The 12,699-nt window shown below is 50.2% G+C and overlaps 1 protein-coding gene across 2 annotated transcripts in view; it reads right to left on the reverse strand.

Moving 5' to 3' along the window:
- The window catches only part of LDB3 (LIM domain binding 3), a 229,399-nt gene that overhangs the window by 147,405 nt on the left and 69,295 nt on the right, over positions 1-12,699 (reverse strand). The gene's annotated exons all lie outside the window — the stretch shown is intronic.

Raw genomic sequence — 12,699 nt, forward strand, 5'->3', positions numbered from 1 at the left:
GGGATCCAAGGGTGGGGAAGTTAAGAGTGTGATGCACGAGTGTGTACAGATGACTTTTTGATGTGGTTCAAAAGGAGACTGGCTGCAATACCTGCAGCCAGCTCGGCTGATGAGGGGGAGGCGATTGGGAAGGCATGAAGGACCAAGGACCAATGGAAAGATCTGGAGGGCCAGGGGTGAGGGGTGGGTGGGGTGCACCCTCTTGCAGGACCTGGTTGAGGTAAACCGAGAAGCAGGTGGCAAAGCATCCCTCACCTCCTGAAGTAAGCACCAGGGAGTACGAAGGGTAGAGAGCCCCATGCACTGGGCAAGCACTGGAGGATCCACACAATCTCCCTGATCATAGTCAAGGAGGTCTCTGATCCTGGTGACTTCTGCCAGGAGCAACCTCTGGTGCACTGAGGGGGACTCTGCCACCTGCACACGAAGAGGGGGATTGTGTAGCAGGGGCTCCATGAGGAGGTCTGCCCCCATGGTGGGTCCCAAGGACCTGGTCACTGAAAGCAGCTTCCAAATCTAGAGGAGGTCCTGGTAGAAGGCCGGCAGCTCGGTGAGGTCTTGCAGAAGACCTCTCAAATAAAGAAGCTGCCAGTCATATTGGAGCACTTGGAAGCGGTGAAGGAGCCTCTGCAAGGCCAGGAGACAGAGGACATGAATCCACATGCACAAACATATCAGGCCCTGTCCTGGCCAGGACTGCATTGGTCCTGGAGGAGGGAGAACCTCAACATCAGCTGCTGGATGTGGGCCAGGAAACCCAGTATTGGGACTAGGGTGTTGAGACGGTGCCAGAGCATGGACAAGACCAATTGGTTCAGCATCAGCACCCTCCCATGCAGGGAGAGACACTGGAGCAGTCCTGTCCATCTCTACAACCACTCAGCCAGCCAGCCTGAACTCTAAATCTTGCCAGTTCTCCGGTGGGGGAGGGATGCATGGCAAAAAGGAAAAATGCCAAGACAGAGCAGCGGAACCCAATGGCGTGAAGCACAGGTGGGAGGGAGTTCACCTATCACCCAGCCCCAACCACCAGGCGAGATCTCTTGACCCAGCTGACCCAGGCAGAGGAGGCTGCTGAACAAATGGTCACCCGGGCCTTGGTCACCTGGGTCCTGGACCACGAGGAGCACATCATCGGCATACACTGACAGGACCAGCCACATGGCCCATGGAGCACCAACCCCATCAACCTCTTATGAAGGAGACAGAGGAAGGGCTCAATGGACAGAGTATACAGCTGACCTGACAGCAGACAGCCTTGATGCACTCCCTGCCCAAAGCTGACGGGTGCCATCGGGGTTTAGTTGAGCTTGACCAAGTACTCCATGGAAGCATACAGCACCTGGAGAAACCCCACAAAGTGAGGCCCAAAGCCGAAGGCCTGCAGAATGCCCAGGAGGTACCCATGGTCCATCCGGTCAAACGCCTTCTCCTGATCCAAGGACAGGAGGAAGAATGATAGACCATCTCAAGACTCAAGTTCTATGAGATCCCAGACCAAATAAAGATTATTGAAGATGATATAGCCCTGGACGATGTAGGTCTGGTCTGGATGGACTGTGTCTGCCGGCATGGACCACAGCCTCACTGAGATGGCTTTGGCAATGATTTTATAGTCCATGCTGAGGACACCAATTTCTCAGATCGCAAAGGTTCCACTTCTTAGACAGCAAGACCTAAAGGAAAGACCCCACTCTCCAAGGACTCAGCCCAGATGCTGGCAAGGTCTGGGCCAAGGATGTCCCAGAACACATGGTAGAACTCTACGGTGAGTCTATCCATGCCCGGGGACTTATTGGTGCACATGAGACAGAGGACTTCCCAGAATTCGGCTGCAGAAAGTGGCAGCTCCAGGCAGTTCTAGTCGCCCATGCTGACCGTTGGGAGTTCATCCCAGAGAACTCTGCAGATGTTGGCATTGGTAGGATCCGGGGAGAAAAGAAAGGAAGATATGCTTTTTAGTTCCCCTCTTTCTCTAGGGCAAAGAAGAAGGAGGAGCTGCAATCCATCTCCTAGAGGAGATGGATGCAAGAACAAATAAAAGCACCCTGGGCCTGAAGGTCATAGAGTACCCAGAGCTCCTCCCGCTTCTTCCGGGTACATTTCACAAAGGGATGGATTTCTAGGACTGGTGGCCAGAAGCCTCTCCAGCTCTAAAACCTCCCATTCCAACTGCTCTATCACCACATCCTGCTGCCAGCTAGTCCCCCAGGTATAGTCACGACAGAAGAGCTGCATGCACACCTTCCCCACATCCCACCACCACTGTGCCGAGGGAAAGGCACACCGCTGCCCATGCCAGGCCAGCCAGAACTCTCGGAAGAACGTTACAAAACCCATGTCCTCCAGCAAACTATTGTTGAAATGCCAGTAGGCCGGCTCCAGCCTCTCTGAACAAAGAGAGGTTATCATGGCCATCAAGTGATGGACGGGGCCAGCTGAATGATAAGAAAGATAAATGTAGTCCAACCAGGAATGAAATAACTGTTGACCTCCACCTGGACAGAGGTGAATGCTGTGTCCTCATTCAGGTGGTGGTCGTGCCAGACGTCCATCAGGGAGTGCTGACATATTTCCCTGAGGACATCTGCAGTGGCCTGATACTGCTCAGTCCCCATGCAGTCCCATTCCTAGAGGGTGCAGTTGAAATCCCCACCCAGGACTGGGCACTCATGAGGATCCAGGAAGCAGAGGAAGGCAGACACCTGCTGGAAGAAGCGGAACCTCTCTGGGCCAGACATCGGAGCATAGATGTCAGTCCCTCCACCCGAACCTGGAAGTACAGCTGTTGACCTGCACAACTTCGGCAGTCCCCAGCACTTGGGCTGTAAGTTTGGGGAGCACAAGGTCTCCAGCCTGGCTTGATGAGCTGACAGGTGGCTGAAATAAACCCTGTCCCCCAACTCCAGCTGCTAGCTAGTCTCGGTGGCCAGAGCGGTGTTGGTCTCCTGCAGGAACATGACGGAGTACCTACCCTTCCAAAGGAAGGAGAGCACCCCACACTTGCAGAGACCAAACCTACAGTCCTGGGTGTTTAGAGTGGCAAAGATGGGTGGCGGCATTGGGAGGGCTGGGGAAGATCCTTGTTGGCATGAGCACTGGCAGCCCTCACCAGACCCCACAGTAAACCGTGACCATGACTAGATCCAAATGTGAGCAGGGTGTTCCTTTGCCCTCCCCCAAAATGGTATGGTCCAGAGGATGGGATGGAAGTCTCCCCAGCACTGAAGGGTGAGAACCACTTTGTTCTTGGAGCCATGAATATCCTCCAAGAAACTGCGCATCTTGTCCTTCAGCATGTCAGGGCCTCGAGCCCTTGAACATCTTAGGGCAAGACCCCCCTACGGTCCCTACAGCCAACAGACATGGACCCTGAAGTCTTTGTTGTAATGGTGATAGGGACAGTGGTGGAGGGAGAACAGCCTCAGATGTGCTGGGAGCATGAGAAATGAAAACCACCTCCCAGGGGCCAACATCTGAGGTAAATGTAGCAACCCCCGGGGTGGCAGCAATAGGGCAAGGGAAAGGAAAGAGGTCAAGGAGAGAATCAGGAGAGGAGGGAGAGGAGAAAATGGGTAAAGGAGGAAGAAGAGATCGAAGGGAAGGAGGGGGATTAGGGCGAGGAGTGGAACATGCGGTTGGGAGAGGGTTGACGTGGGAATAGGGATAGGACAGGGGTTGGGAGCAGGAACAGGGTCAGCAGCCTCAGCAGAAAAGGATATGGTACCTCCTCACAGGTCAGGGGACCAGTAATGGTGGTAGGGGAAGATAGTGTCTCCCCAGCACCAGGCATCAGTGCCATGGGCAGTGCAGTACCAAAGGCCTCAGCGCCAGGGTGATGGGAAACAATGGGAACTCCTGCCCACTAGAAGCACCCAGGAGCTCAGTGGCCACAGCCAAAGTGCTGCTAATAGCTGGGCAGATAGTCACACCCTGGGGCAACTCGGAGGCACGGAGAAGGGAGGATGGTGGTTCACAGGGAAAGAGAGATGGCAGCAGTTGTCCTTCCAGAACAAGATGATCCCTCTCTGAGGCAGTCGAGGCTAAGCCTTGCCTCAACCTCCTGTGAGAGAAAGGTGAGTCCGCAACCATGTGGTAGTCCTTGTTGGGGACAGGGTCAGTGGTCTCCTTCACACAGGCAGAGGACACAGAAGAAGAGGGGGCAGAGGGAACATCCTCCTTGGCTTCCCACTGTAGGGACTCCGGGAGGGAGACATTTACCTGATCCGCAACTGCCATGGTCATCTCAGCCACTCCACTGCGCTGTGAAGCGTCTGAGGGCTCAGAGAGAGGGCTGGCTCTGACGTCTACCCCAAAAGGAATGAGGAAAGTATCTTCCCCTTCAGCAGGTGTGGTGGAGTGCCGGGCCTGGTTGTGCCGCCTCCCCATGGTGAGCTCCCAGCCCTCTGATGAAGAGGACTGGACTTTAGAGGAGGAAGGGCCAGGGGACAAGGGTAGTGGTAGGAGGGCGAGGGAGGACAGGGTCTGGGAAGTAGGGGAAAGGAAAACCTCCCCCCTGGGGTAAGCTGTGTCCAAGTCCCCCCACCTTCCTCTCCTCTGTGGGCCCAGCCTTGCTGCTTATCGAGGCAGCAGCATCACCAACACACTCATCTGGGTCCTGCGAAGCCTGGGCCACCAACAATGGTACGCTGGTCCCTCCCACGTATTGGAGGTCCCGAGTGCCTCTCCAAACCAGGCCAGCGGAACAGTCCCTGAAGACATGCCCCGTCACCCAGTAGATCAAGCACCAGGCTTCCCCCACAGCATAGTGTACCTGGAACTGGGCCCCTTGATGGGGCACCTGAAATGACCCTTCTAGGGCTTCTCTGTTATGTCCCACCGGCAGCAGTTGGATTTAGACCTGTTGGCAGAAGGAGAGGACGTGCTGGAGAGCAGAATCATTACAGCCCAGAGGAAGGGTGCTCAGGACTGACAAGGACCTGCCCCAGGGTGGAGAGGAACGGCAGTAGGGTGGCATTGGGGAGGAATGGAGGAAAACACCACCCATATGCCCATGTCTTCCAGAGGCTAGAACGGAACATGGACTCTTCTCACCACCAATCCTCTCTTCACAGTCTCCTGGGCAGTGGCCTCAGATGCCACCTTCCCAAACAGCTTAGAGGCTGCCACCATGACCACAGACCCCACCACATGTGCCAACACCCTCCTGTAGGTCTGTATGTGGGATGAGGCCAACACCAGGAGGCAACAGACCCTGTGCTTCCTGGTCAGGGTGGAAAAGGGGCCACAGCCATTGGGGATGGAATTCTGGGAGGTGGTCTGAGTGGATTGGGAGGTGGCAGGTGAGAGGGAGGGGGAGGGTGGCTACCTGGGCATATGCCCTGGGGACTTGGACACCGTTACCCCCAGAGCTGGGAGAAGTAACAGGGAGGCAGGAAAGAGGGGAAGCCGTGGCTGACACCAGAACCACAGCAGGGGGATGAGCCACCACGGTGGGAGGTTTTGCCTTTCAGGTGGGGGTCTTGCCCTTCTTGGTCCCCTGGCCCTTCCTCCCCTTCATGGGTGACACTGGCAGAAGGTGCTGTGGCAGGAGCGGTGAGGATCCTGGAATCTCCATCCATGCCCACCACCACCCATATCAATTGGTAGCCTGGCAGCCTCAGAGGGGACAGCATTTGCAGAGGTAGCTGAGAAGATGGGTGAGGAAGGGGAGGCAGGAGCTGCACACAACAGCCCCTCCATTATTGTCCTAGATGAGGAGGGAAGGACAGGAACAGCAGTTGGGAGAAGGAAAAAAAGTCCCATGGGAGGGAAGGAAGGTTCACCACTCTGTCCTCCTCCCCCCGTTAGGGTGGAAACAGGGTGAGAGGGTAGTAATAAAGAAAGGAGGAAGGGGGACATAGGAACAGAGGTACAACTCCCAGCACAGGCTGGAAAGACCGGCTCCTCTGGCTACACTGGGGAGATGAGGGGGTAAGTTATATTAACACGGGGGAAGTGAAACTGTGTGTATGGGCGGTAACTAAGAAAAGAAGGAGAGGCTCAGGTGCAAAACAAGAAAAGGGGAGGGGCATGGACACAGAAAAGGGGGAGGCAGAGGAGAGGGAGGGCAGGGAGCTAGAAATGGTTTGCTGCTAGAAGGGTGGGGGGTGGGCAGCCAGACACTGATGGGGGAGGGAGGAGGGCAGGTATGCCCAGGGCAACTGAGTAGCAGGCCCACAGTAGCTGCTGCAGGACCCAGAAGAACAAAGGTAGGGGGGAAAGTAGTGGGGCCAAGAATGGAAAAAGGCCCCTGCAGTAACTGAGGCTGGGGAAGGAGCAGCAGTAGTGGTGGCAGCAACAGAAGGAACCACCCCCTCATCCCCAATTTCCCACAAGAAGTACACCAACTACTCTAGGGGTCCAGATAGAAAGAGGCTCCCTTACAACCTCCTCACACCGGACCACAGAGCAAGCTGTGGGGAGAAAGGGCCCCAGGAGCTGCCCAAAAGCAGCCCCCTTACCTCCTCTGCCTCAGAGGAGGTAGCACCAGGAATGGTGGAATCCAGGCCTGCAGCAGTGAAGAAAGGGGCCAGGTAGTCCCCAAAGAAGATGGAAAAAAGGAGTCCTCCTCCCCCTCCCCCACTCAAGGGCAGGGCAGCAGAAGCCCACTACCCACTGACACATGTTAAAATGCAATTATCTGGCTAATCGTATAGTCGATACAATTAGTCGATAAGTGCCTCTACAGAGCTGCAGCGGGGGTAGCTCCAGGAGTCGACTCGAGCTGGGACTGAGCAGTTCTGGCTCATGCCAGCTCTGGAGCCACCCGCGCTGCTGCTCTGCATTTTAAATGTAGTCAGAGCTGCTCAACTCTTTCTACTTTTAAAATGCAGCGGCGCAGTCATCAGTGTGAATCTCAGCTCAGTCTCAGCTCGTGCTGAGTCCAACCGCCCCTGTTCATAGCAGACAGCCCTGGAGTCTCTGTTCATGGCAGCCTGGGCTGGCCATGGGTAGGGGCTGCTCAGGCACCAGCCTGTGTTCATGGCCAGCCCAGGCCGCTGCAAACAGAGACTTCTCCGGCACCAGCCCCTGTTGATGGCAGCCAGGGCAGCCACTGCCACCGAAAAGGGGCTACTTGGTGGCAACAGTCCCTGTCTGCAGGGGGCCCAGCTCCCCATGGGGACCCCTGCGGACAGGCCTGCTTTGGAGCAGCATCCTAGCCCTCCCGCTGCCTTTGATAGAGGCAGTGGGGGAAAGGGGACAAGCAGCTGGGGGGAACTGGCTTTTCAGTCGGCTTCCCACAGCACCAGCTCCTGTCTCCTGCTTGCTGCAAGGGCGGGGGGTGGGGGAGGGGGAGGAAGGAGGGTGCTGCAGAGACCAGGGGATGAGCGGGGACTACTTGAATCCTTGCTCGCCTTGTGCTCCCTGCAGCACTTCTGCTTTGGAAATGTACAAGAGCCCCACAGGGCTGTGCCTCTGCCTCCCCTGCCCCCCACAGAGATGGTGCAGGGGGGGGGAATTGACTTTACCGGTGCCCTCCAGCACCATCTCCTGCTCCTTCTCCTTTGCTGCCTCTCTCTGATAGAGGCAGTAAGGGGGTAGAAAGCAATTAGTTGAGTTGACTAGTCGCTTACATCCCTCCCCCACACACCCCTTCCAAAAAGGAAGAGAAGAGAGATGCAGGGAGAAGGATGTGTGACAGACCCAGCCCAGCCGTGTGCCATTCACTGGTGGACGGAAGACATGGTAAACAGCTTGGTAAACAGCTTTCTCTTCACTGTGTAAAAAAATAAGGCCAAGCCTAAGTCCAGCATAATCAGGCAGACACTAGGTTCAACTGGAACTTGCTAGAAGCTACGGACTGATTAGTCACCTGAAGCCAATTATTAAGGCCTATGGTGCTGCTTTAAAAGGACTTTCCCCAGGCAAGGAAGGGGAAGGAAAAGAGCAAAGGACAGGAAGGAGGAAGCATTGTGTGCAGGGCGTGGTGTGGCTGTGGGTGTGGGTGGGACTGTCAAGCAGGTACCAAAGGAAAGGTGCTGGGAGGGACTGTTTGAGGGAAGAGGCCCAGGCATTTAAGCTTCTTTTCCCTCTTTACATACTTACCAGATAGGCACAACTTTAGTAAGATAAGTGATCACTTAGGAGGTTTTTAAATTGACATTTGCCAGACATGAAGTACAGCTAATTAAGGTGTTATCAATGTGATCTCTTGAAACTACTGTTTGCCCTTGAATGAGCAAGGTCTGGAGCTAGCCAGGTCTGTTACATCCATGCAAATGCTCTTGGGAGTCAGTAGGTCACTAGAAACCTTGGAGAAGTTCCAGAACATGAAGAAACAAACAGTTTACCAAGTCACTCTGGCTGCTTTGGAGGCTAACAATTCTGACACTCTCCTTTCAGGGAAATACAGAACAAAACACCCTCTCCTGAGCTGGTCTGTGGGTAGTTCTAAACAAACGAAGGAAACTTTCTTCTCTTCCATGAAAATTCATAATGATATTCTCTATTTCCTCAAATAACCTTCTATCCCACAAAATACAAATCTCTAGTATGAGAAAAGCAGACATTTCCATCATCTCTCTGAATGAAGCAAGTGGACATATATTTCAGCTATGTCTAGACTGCAGAGCTTTTCCGGGATACCTGAAAAAGCTCTGATGCATCCAAGGAAAGTGTCCACTTTTCTAAAAAAATGTCAGAAAAGCAGATGTGTTTTGTCAGCATCCCTGTAAAATGAGGTTTTCATTTTATAAGGAAGAAGGGCTGTTCCGAAAGAAGCTTTTTTCCAAAATTTGGCCCCGTGTAGACAGGCCTAATTTTGGAAAAGCCTTTCAGAAGTAAATCGGAAAAAGAAATGCAATTTGTGTATGGCAAATAGTGTTTCTTTTTCTCATTATCTTTGTAGTCTAGACATAGCCTTTGACTCCTCTTTCTTTCCCCACAGTACTCTTTGTACTCTTCAGAAATAATTATATAAAGGGGAACAGCTCCATGGAAGGTAAATTTGAATATTTCTTCTTTCTAGGGCCAAATATACATTTGAGTTAAATAATACTGTTCCCAGCATTATTTAACTCAAATGTATATTAACTCAAAAATGACCAGTCAGGTTCTGTTCAAATCTCAATAAAAATAATAAATAAATAAAAGCCAAATATTTTCTCCACAAGCTGATACCTTACATGTCAGTTTCAACATGTCAGCAGCTGCTACAGGGAAACTAAAATCTCCTGAGCTCAGAATCTGGAATGTACAGTATTTATAAGAAAGACTTGAAGCTGACCTGTACATTGTTACTTGGGCTCTGAAATGGTTTGTCTTGTTTCTCATTTTATGCCATTGGGGCTATGTGTGTGAAATTAGCCTTCAAAGAATGGGGAGGACTGACAGAAGGGACTGCACTTCTGTTTATCCAATCAAGAGGAACACAGCCTGGGCACTGATAGTCCAAATTTCCTTCACATTGTGGTGCCAATGCACTACACAGAATCACAGAAGTGTAGGAGCTCATAGGTCATCTACTCCAGTGCCCTGCACTCAAGGAAGAACTCAATATAACTAACTCATTCCTGACAAGTGTTTGTCTAACCTATTCTTAAAAACTGCCAATGATGGAGATTCCACAACTTTGCTAGGCAATTTATTCCAGTGTTTAACTACACTGAAGGTGAGGAAGTTTTTCCTAATGTCCAACCTAAACCTCCCTTGCTGCAATTTAAGACCATTACTTCTTCTCCTATATTGAGAGATTAACCAGAACAATTGTTTACTCTCCTTGTAACAAACTCTTATGTACTTGAAAACTGTTAGCATGCTATTATAACAATGATCAGGGCTCACCGAACCGCAGTGAGCCCCGCTCGCCAGCCGCGCTGTCCGGCGATCTGCGCATGCGCAGATTGCCCGAACCTGTCTCTTCCGGGTTGCAATCTACTTGCCATGGGCGAGTAGACTGCATTATTTGTTGAGCCCTGACAATGATAATGATAAAAGAGGTAAAAAAGCAAGTGGGATCTACTCCATCACATGTAACCAGGAAAAAGAGGTTGGTAAGGCTCTTTAAAAAACCTGACAAAATCAACCAAAGCCCAGGACTTGGTGCTGTTGAGGGATTTCAGCTACTCAGACATCTGTTAGGAAAGTAACACAGCAGGGCACAGATTATCCAACAATTTCTTGAATTGTATTAAAGATTTTTTTTATTTTAGAAGGTGCAGAAAGCTACTAGGGGAGAGGTTATTCTAGATTTGATTTTGACAAATAGGGAGGAACTGGCTGAGAATTTGAAAGTGGAAGGCTGTTTGGGTTAGAGTGATGAAATGGTAGCGTTCATGATTTTAAGGAATGGTAGGAGAACAGCAAAAAGACAATGGATTTCAAGGTAGCATAGGAAGCAAGTCCAACAGGACAACCAAGTGAAGGCAGTTGACAGTTTTTTCGAAGCGACATTATTAAGGGCACAAGAGCAGATTATCCCACTGTGTAGGAAAAATAGGAACTCTAGAAAGAGACCATTCTGGCTTACCCAGAAGATCTAAAATAATCTAAAAATAAAACCAGAGTTCTATGAAAGTGGAAACTAGGTCAGATTATGATGGATGTATATAAACAAATAACACCAGTATATATGAACAAAATTAGAGAAGCTATGGCACAAAATGAGAGAAACTAGGTAGCGTAAAAAAAGGTAACAAGCAGACATTCTACAAATAAATTAGAAGCAAAATGAAATCCAAGGACAGCGTAGGCCCATTACTCAATGAGGGCAGAAAAACAGTAACAGAAAATGTGGAAAATATAGAGCTGCTTACTTCTTGGTTTCACCAAGAAGGTTGGTGGCGACTGGATGTGTAACATAAAGAATGCCAGTGAAAGTGAGGCAGGATCAGAGGCTAAAAGAGGGGAAAAAATCAGTTAAACATTACTTAGATAAGTTATATGACTTCAAGTCAACAGGACCTGATGAAATGCATCCTAGAATAATCAAGCATCTGACTCAGGAATTGACTCAGCAATTATCTTTGAAAAGTCATGGAAGATGGGAAAGATTCTAGTAGACTGGAAATGGGTAAATATAGTGTTAATCTATAAAAAGGAAAATAAGGTCAACCAGGGAATTACAAATCTGTCATCTTCACTTCTGTACCTGAAGAGGTAATGGAGCAAATAATTAAGCAATTTGCAAACATCTGGAGGATAATAAGGTGGTAAGTAAGAGTACGCATGGGTTTGTCGAGCACGAATGTCAAACCAACCTGACAGCTTTCTTTCACAGGGTAACAAACCTTGTGGATGGGGGCAGGGGAATGGTAAATGTGGTATATCTTCACTTATAAACTAGAGAAATGCAGGGGGGAAGGAGCCAAGCTGGGCACAGGACCACTGGAGGGCAGAGCTGGGCTAGGGGGTGGGCAGAGGAAGAAGGAGCTGGGCTAAGCACAGAGGGCAGAGCTGTGCAGGGTGTGATTGGAGGACAGAGCAGGAAAGGAGGGTGGAAGGAGCATCTCTGGGCAGGTGTGGGTTGGAGCTGCATCTGACCAGGGGTCCTCTGAGGGGTGGTGCTCAGGATTTCTCCAAGTGTGGCTCCATCCAAGGGTGGGGACAGGGGAGCCCATTTCTTGTGCTGTCCTCGGGGCTGGATTTCTGTTGGTGGGCCTGAGTACTGTATCTAGTTCTGGGTGCCACATTTCAGTTAAGAGATGGAAAAATTGGAGAAGGGCCAGAGCAGCAAAATAAAAATGATTAACAGTCTAGGAAACATGACCTATGAGGGAAGACTGAAAAAAATGGCATTGTTTAGCTTAGAAAAGACAAAGGATTAAGATGGACACAACAGTTCAAGTTCAATAAAAGGTTCAATAAAAGGTTATTACAAGGAAGAGAAAGAAAACTGTTCTTCTTAACCTCTGATGATAGGCCAAGAAGTAAAGGGCTTAAGTTGCAGCAAGGGAGGTTTAGGTTGGACATTAGGAAAAACTTCCTGTCAGAGTGGTTAAGCACTGGAATAAATTGCCTAGGGAGAGTGTGGGATCTCCAACATTGAAGATTTTTAGGAGCAGATTAGATAAACTCCTGTCAGGGATGGTATAGATAATGCTGAGTCCTTCCACGACTACAGGAGACTGGACTAGATGACCTTTTGAGTTCCCTTTGTCCTATGATTTTAAGTCCCTTCTCCCCATCTCAGATCTGGAGGGATAATCTCTCCTATCTAGGTATAGGAAGATACATGCTTGCAACTGTTCATAGTCTCTGGCTACCTAACAGAGTTGCTAACTAGTCAGTGAATGTAAGTGTCCAAAGGCTTTTAAAGATGATGGAATTAGTCCATGGAACACGAGCCATATACTTTGCCCATCATTCACTGTTCTTCTTTACATTATTATCCTCTAGTTTTTGATGTGACATTTATTAACTAACCTGACAAGAAGGCACATCTACCAATACAACGCCTAAAATGCCCTAATGTTATCTAGTCTAGCCAAGTCAACACATTCTAAGTTAAATTTCAGCTGAGGTTAACCATGCATAAGGTACCAGTTAAGTTTCAGCTGAGCAAAGCCATGTGATAATAGGATTTTTCCTCAAGTGCTTTGGGAAGTGACTATATATTTTGGGAAGCTTTGCTAGAATTAGCTACCTGCAGCCTAGAAGAGAACAGACTCAAAGTCATAAATGCTTCAGGTGCATGGAGAAAATTATACTAGATACTGAGCACAGAAGACTGTTCCTCATTGTGCCAATTAGCTGTTA

This window comes from Pelodiscus sinensis, chromosome 8 (genome assembly GCF_049634645.1).
Source record: "Pelodiscus sinensis isolate JC-2024 chromosome 8, ASM4963464v1, whole genome shotgun sequence".
Lineage (NCBI taxonomy): Eukaryota > Metazoa > Chordata > Testudines > Trionychidae > Pelodiscus > Pelodiscus sinensis.